The sequence below is a fragment of the Cornus florida genome, unplaced genomic scaffold (genome assembly GCF_030987335.1).
Source record: "Cornus florida cultivar Cherokee Brave unplaced genomic scaffold, ASM3098733v1 CherokeeBrave_3.0.0_Hap2_Chr06, whole genome shotgun sequence".
NCBI lineage: Eukaryota > Viridiplantae > Streptophyta > Magnoliopsida > Cornales > Cornaceae > Cornus > Cornus florida.
The window spans coordinates 37,086,522-37,094,474 of record NW_026775576.1 but is presented as its reverse complement, the minus strand read 5'-3'; the positions used below and the strand labels follow the sequence as shown (position 1 = coordinate 37,094,474).

Below are 7,953 nucleotides of genomic sequence, written 5' to 3'. Positions count from 1 at the left end.
AGAGGATTGTCCACAGTTGGTGTTTGGTAGAACGATAAGGTGTGAGCTAGAGTCAAAGTTAAGTGTACTTTGTTTCAAGCATAGTGGATCAATTTACTTTGGACTGCACAGTCCATGGGGTTTTTCCCACACAAACAGTTGACGTATTTTATCAATTGGGGTTTCCTCGCTAAAATCTTGGTGTCATCTCTAACTTTACTTTGCTTTATTTTAGATTGTATGATATTAATTTATTAATTTCTAAAATAAATTAAGTTAGAAAAATACAAGATCTATTTTTAAAATAATCAAAACTATCTAAGTATTTCGCTGCTTCTGCTTATTGATAGGACGCAACACACCATTTAGGAGAGAATTAAAAATGGTAAGGATCATAGTCATCATTTTTTAAGAAAATTCTCAAACCATCTAGCTAAGTTTTTCTTATATCATTTCAACCCATCATTGTAATCCACATAATTGATGCCGAAACGAACAATGTAGCTTGAAGCCAATTCAAAATTGTCCAATATCGACCACGAAAAATATCCCAATAGATTCACACCAGCCCTACATTTTTAAAAAAATGGCGGTCACACATGCATCTTTTATATATTGACAAGAAAATTAACAAATAATTACTCCGTGTGTTATGAAATAAGGATCGAATAGGAGTTTATGAGAACAAGAGAAAACTAATAACAAGAAAAATAAATAGGCACACACAAAAGGGACAATGATGTATATGTGGTTCACCCTCACAAATAGTGTAACGACCCTCACCCTGGCCAGACACAATATTGTCCGCTTTTAGCTCACCCAGACCAGAGACTTCCCAGGGGGTCACCCATCCTGGTACTACTCCAAGTTAAGCATGCTTAACTACAGAGTTCTGATGGGTTCACGGCCATCACGGCTTTAAAACGCGTTGTGTCATAGAAGGGTATTGAATCTACATATAGCACTTGCCCCATCCATACCCAAACGATGTGGGATTGTGCACCTGTAGCTCGCCCAGTGTGGTAGCCTACTGGTGCCCCCTGCACACGCTCACACACACTCGCCCACAAAGTCGCCACAATCACCCCCCCTTTGGGGCCCAACGTCCTCGTTGGCCACACTTCCGGCTGGGTCAGGCTCTGATACCATTTGTAACGACCCTCACCCTGGCCAGACACAATATTGTCCGCTTTTGGCTCACCCAGACCAGAGACTTCCCAGGGGGTCACCCATCCTGGTACTACTCCAAGTTAAGCACGCTTAACTACAGAGTTCTGATGGGTTCACGGCCATCACGGCTTTAAAATGCGTTGTGTCATAGAAAGGTGTTGAATCTACATATAACACTTTCCCCATCCACACCCAGACGATGTGGGATTGTGCACCTGTAGCTCGCCCAGTGTGGTAGCCTACTGGTGCCCCTGCACACGCTCACACACACCCGCCCACAAGGTCGCCACAATCACCCTGGCCAGGGTGAGGGTCGTTACAAATAGGGTTATATCCACGGGCGATGATGATTCATATCACTATAAAGAAGAAGATTACAAACTGAAGAACGTTTTGGTTCTTCCTCACAATAATCTCTCTTCTCACACCACTCACTCACCAACAAAGAAGACTCACTCAACACTCAAGAAATACCCTAAATAGTATATGGTTTAAACAAAGAGAAAAACCCACCCAAAGACAAGCTTCAAGTGTCACTTGAAGATTGCACACGCAAAAGGATTTTCTTTCACACACAAAACCAATATACTCTCTTGATCCGAATATTGTCTTACTCTTGGATGCCTTTCGGATGTTTCAAACTACGGAGGGCAAAGGCTATTTATAGCCAAAATGGGACACCAAAATGAGGCTACTTGGTGACCACTCAAAAGACTTGTTGGGCACACATTCTTGGAGGCCAAGGCTACTTGGTGACCACTCAAAAGACTTGTTGGGCACACACTCTTAGAGGCTAAGAATCTTGATGACATCATGGGTGATGCACGCCTCAAATTGAGCCATATGTTTAACAAATCTCCACCTTGGCGAAAATTCTCCACCTTCGCAAAAATTTCGAATGGCCACAAAACTCCATCCTTGGTAAAATTTCTCCGCCTTAGCAGAAATGATAAGACAACATTATAAAGAGTCTTTCGTCAGCACAATGTGAGTAATAAAAATAACGCCATCATCATCTCCAACAGAAAAAAAATTAATAAAGAATTTTAGTTAAATTTGAGTCATCCTCAAACTTAACCCTCGGGCTCTTATTCTTCAACTCATGCATGTCTTGCGCAGCCACAAGCATACCTTTAGTATTTGTGTCAAACTCTAAATGCTTACCAAAAGCAACCTAAAAAATTCCAAGTTTGACATCTCCTTCAACAACCTTCTCCAACCGTCCACAAACCACCGGCTGGTAATGAAAAGTCATCTTCTCACCCTTGTGGAGAATAGGACGTCCTTGACTTTTCCTCGCACCTCTGTTTTGACCAACTACTTGCCTCCCACGCATCTTAATGACACTCGAATGGACTATCTCATTGCCACCAAGATTATTGCACGTCAATATTACATCTGTCCTCATGGGTTTACCTCCCTATAAGGACTGCTGCAATTTCGGTTGCTATCTGCAAACGGATTTCATTCTCCCACCATGTTGTGTAGTCCCCTCACAACCCTTTTGAGAACTAGGATCGTAACTTCTCTTTTTATCTTTTCCTTTGCTAATACCTTGCTGAGTGAGCAGGGTCTGCATCTTAATGCGCCAAAGACTAAAACTAATCTTGCCATCAAATTTCTCAATCTTGTATTTTGTCGACATCTCAAAAACTCCCCAAAAGCTCTAATACCAGTTTGTTATGAAATAAGGATCGAATAGGAGTTTATGAGAACAAAAGAAAAATAATAACAAGAAAAATGAATAGGCACACACAAAAGGGACAATGATGTATACGTGGTTCAATCTCACAAATAGGGTTACATCCACGGGCGATGATGATTCGTATCACTATAACGAAGAAGATTACAAACTGAAGAACGTTTTGGTTCTTCCTCACAATAATCTCTTTTCTCACACCACTCACTCACCAATAAAGAAGACTCACTCAACACTCAAGAAATACCCCAAATAGTATATGGTTTAAACAAAGAGAAAAACCCACCCAAAGACAAGCTTCAAGTGTCACTTGAAGATTGCACACACAAAAGGATTTTCTCACACACACAAAACCAATATACTCTCGTGATCCGAATATTGTCTTATTCTTGGATGCCTCTCGGATGCTTCAAACTATGGAGCGCAAAGGCTATTTATAGCCAAAATGGGACACCAAAATGAGGCTCCTTGATGACCACTCAAAAGACTTGTTGGGCACACATTCTTGGAGGCCAAGGCTACTTGGTGACCACTCAAAAGACTTGTTCGGCACACATTGTTAGAGGCCAAGAATCTTGATGACATCATGGGTGATGCAAGCCTCAAATTGAGCCATATGTTCAACACCGTGTATAATAAGCTTGAGCTCAATGATACAACTTCTTGATTCAAATAATTTTTGGTGGGAGACTTTATTTGAGAACCTACCTGACTGCTCTATTAACAAACCAGAGATTGCGGAGGAAGTATTTTATCCTGAAGTTGTCGACGAGGGCTTGCTGGACTGTTAATGTGGCATTATTTTCCTCATCAACACCTACAAGAGATATTAGTGACAAATTGAGTTTGCTTAATTGAAAATATTGTAAAATGAGTAAAACAATATAATTATTTACCGTTCTTCATAATCATAATTGGTGGATTATTGTACTTTCTCTTTATGTAGAGTAGAACATCCCAAATTCCTCTTGGATATAGCCAATCTGAACTAGCCTATATATCCGTTTCAAGCCATGGAATAGTTAATTATATAAGTCAGCATTTCATGCATATTAATGGTTAAATATAATGATATTTCCAATAATTTCCAATAATTTCCAAGTTTACATGTGGGACAAGAGAACTGTATGTGCCTAGTATGTGGTGAATTGTGGAGAAGAGGCCATCGAAAAAAGTAAAAATAAAAATAAAATTTGTGGCCATACCGGCTCGCCAATGAAGGTCCCGTTTCTGTCAGTTGGCACAACAAAATATCACATATATCAGTTTAACATAGTGATCTATGGATTGTGCTAATAACACAAGAGTTGGATTAATCAAATTACCTGAGAAAGTAGTCCGAGAATCTTTTGTGTAACTGACATTCGGTGTAGCAGTGAGTAAACGTGCTGTATGGTAAGCAGTATAGTAGTTCAATCAAATATAATCATATGATCCTTTTACACTGTTGGATTCTTCCACGCTGCACCTTGGAAGTTGTTGTCTGACGAGTCTTCGCATCGTTTGTGGATAGTTACCATTTATAAATGGGTCCATAAACCTGCAATGATAAAAATAGTTGGTAACATTTTTTTTGCTTTTAATCCCGATTTAATTTTAACACTTATCATGTTTTAGTGTTTTACTAGTTAAATTAATTATGCAACATGCAAAACTCACCATCCTAGCATGAAATCAAGTGCCCGTAATGGAGCACGACGGTCGTTAGTCGAATTAGAGTATGACACATTCCATGTTGACACTAGCACAATTCCAATTTTTCCCCGTTGTAATGCCTGGGACACATACATGAACTTATTAGAGTAAACGTTAATTAAGGCCAAAAAGTTTGAACCAAATGTGAAGTTGAAGACTCCTGGTAGAATCCTTACAGGGACAGACTCAGAAACTCAAGTGAGAGAGGACCGGGGAATTCAAGTGAGAGAGGACCGAGGGAGGGGGGACGGACGCAGAAACTCAAGTGGGGGATAATGAATTTTTTTCAATAATTTTAGGGGGACAATGGTAATATTTTATAAGTATATATATCAAAATGACAAAATTAGTGAAACATAATAGTGTAAAAAAAAAAAAATTTCAGGGGAGGCAATTGTCCCCTGAGTATACCACGTCCGTCCCTACCTATCATTGTAATATATATATATATATATATATATATTTATATTATGTTCAAGGTGAACTCGAAATTAAGAACCTGATAGTTGGATTTGTACAATCTGACTGCAGCTGCATGAGCAAGAATTTGGTTGTGTGATATGGCTCGATTCCGGAATCTCCTCCGGTGCAATTGTTTTCTAGCCATGAAGAGCATCGACCAGGTGCAAAGGCAACAGATGTATAACCAACGGTGCTATAGCTCCATGGCTCATTGAAGGTGGCCCAGTTTTTCATTCGATCACCAAATCTCTCAAAGCAAAGCTTTGCATAGTCAAGAAAATCATTCCTGTAAAATTATTAATCTAGCTTAATTGCTTAGTAATACCATATATTATTATTATTTTTTTTTGGGTACATCATATATTATTTTCTTGAGCAAGTAAGAAGCTTAGCTTGGATTTGATATTTATTCACTTTTTTTTTTTTTTGGTTTAATTGTTATTTATTCAGTTGACAATTATTAATGATGTGTTTTCTTAAATTCCTTAGTCAGATTCAAAAGTAGTAAAATCTCAGCAAATTAAATTTTATAGTGTTCCTTAAATTGTTTGTTCGAACATTGAAGTGTAGAAAGTTTCTAACTAAATCTAATGTTATGTTGTTGCAAACACTACTTACAGGGCAATACATCAATTTTTTTTCTTAATATATATATTGGTACGACAATAAAAAAAATAATATATTATACTTTCATATATATATATATATAAAGTATTATGTAATCATTACATGTTCATAATTAGAACATGAATGGCTCAAATTCTTACTATACATTACTCCGTAATTGGATCTCCCTTCTTCTTCGTCTCCTTCTTTTCTCTCTATTTATCTATTTCATTCTCAATTTAGGACTTTAAGTCCATTTTGTTGTAGTTTCTTTTAAATAATTAACTCTATTTGTTATTACAATTAGATCCTCATTATATATATATATATACATATATATATATATATATATATCTATATAATTATGATTTTTTTAGCGGTATCCAAATAGTATCTTATGATATAGTACAAATATCCAGCTATATCATACCATGTCTCAGCCATATTATACACGTACGTATCCAACCATATTTGGTTTGTATTTGTGTTGAATATGTATTCAATATAGCCATGACGACCCTAGAGAAGTATTCATGCTTGCTAATCATAAAAGAATTGTGAAAGTACCTTATAACGAATCATCAAAACATATGTATTGGTAATAAAAATTAAGTCACTTAAACAATTTTAGAACTTAAGAAACCACCATAATCAGTGTCCAAGCCATGGGGAAGATCCCAGTGAAAGAGAGTAACATAAGGCTTTAGACCTGTGTTATAAAATAACAATTTAATTAAGGTCAACATGATACAATTAGTTAATGACATAAATAACAAAATATTAAAAGTACCGAGAAGTTATTATCATCCCAAGTTTCAAAAAAAGAATTTATAACATTTGGAAATATCCCTCATTCAAATGTTAAGCACTGGCAAAAATCAGAATCACATGCTGAAATATGCAAAACATGTACTTTATTAATCAAGAAGCTTGTTGAAAAATTTAGAGATCGACTTTTGTTTCTATCAACAAATACTACGGGAACTGGCAAAAATCATAATCACATGCTGAAAAATGCAAAACAAGTACTTTATTAATCAAGAAGCTTGTTGAAAAATTCAGAGACTTCTGTTTCTATCAACAAATACTGCGGGGACGATCGAGTTTTATGCTCATTAAACCTATAAATCTCGTGGTTAATCCACTAACAAAAACAAAGATCAATTTAAACTAATCCATTAACGACAAATCAATGGTTAGAGGAATTGATTAAGTTTTCATCTCATAATTATTCTTTAATTACTAGCATAAATTACTTCATGATTCGATAACTAAAATTTATTAAAAGGCATTTAAGTTGTTAAAAGTTTGGTGTCTTCAAGAGGGGATTGCTGAGGTGATCAAAGAAGCTTGGGATGTATCTACAACTGGATCTCCGATTCATATTCTGCTAAAGAAGCTTCGAAATGTGAAGTCTGCCGTGAGGGCTTGGAATAAACACTCTTTTGGAGATGTCGAAGAGAAAGTTATTATCTCTAAAAAAGCATTGGAAGAGGTTCAATTAGATCTCTTGGTTAACCCTACATCTGATAAGTTTGATTTAGAGAAACAAGCTAAGGATGATTATGAAGCTGCTATGTCTTCACAAGAAATTCTTTATGCCCAGAAATCTAGAATTCAATGGTTACAAGATAATGATAGGTGTTCAGCCTATTTTTACCATAAAATGAAACAACACAACCAGTTTAACGCTATCACTTCTGTTGAAAATGAGGCTGGGCAGGTTATTACTGATGTTGAAGGTGTTAAAAGGGTTTTTGTGGATTATTATCAAGATCTTTACAATGAGAATGCAGGAGAGAATAATCTTGAAGTTATGCCTAGGCACATCCTCACCTCAGATGATAAGTTGGTATTGGATTCTCCTATAACTAAGGACGAAATCAGAGTAGTGGTGATGAATTTTAAACCAGATAAGGCCCCTGGACCTGATGGTTTTCCAGCTAAGTTTTTCCAAACTTTTTGGGCACTTGTTCAACCTGAAGTATGTGCTGCAGTTCACCATTTTTTCCTTTCAGGCTCTTTACCTATAGGGGTGACTAGTTCTTTTTTCACATTGATTCCTAAAATAGGTAATGCAATCAAGCCTAAAGAATTTAGACTAGTTGCTTTATGCAATCTGATTTACAAAATAATTTCTAAAATTCTTACTGCTCGATTATCTTTGGTTTTACCTAATCTTGTAAGCATGGAGCGAAGTGCTTTTATAAAAGGCAGAAAAATTCAGGATGCTATAATTATGAGACATGAGATGGTGAGTGATTTTCGATCTAAACATCCCATTAAAGCTTTGAAGGCTGGCATCTCAAAAGCTTTTGATTCTGTTTCCTGGAGTTTTCTTC

The 7,953-nt window shown here is 36.6% G+C and overlaps 1 pseudogene; it reads right to left on the bottom strand.

Moving 5' to 3' along the window:
• Positions 1 to 380: 380 nt before the first annotated feature.
• On the bottom strand, positions 381 to 6,465 carry LOC132313951 (beta-glucosidase 12-like; annotated as a pseudogene).
• Between the last annotated feature and the right edge of the window lie 1,488 nt (positions 6,466 to 7,953).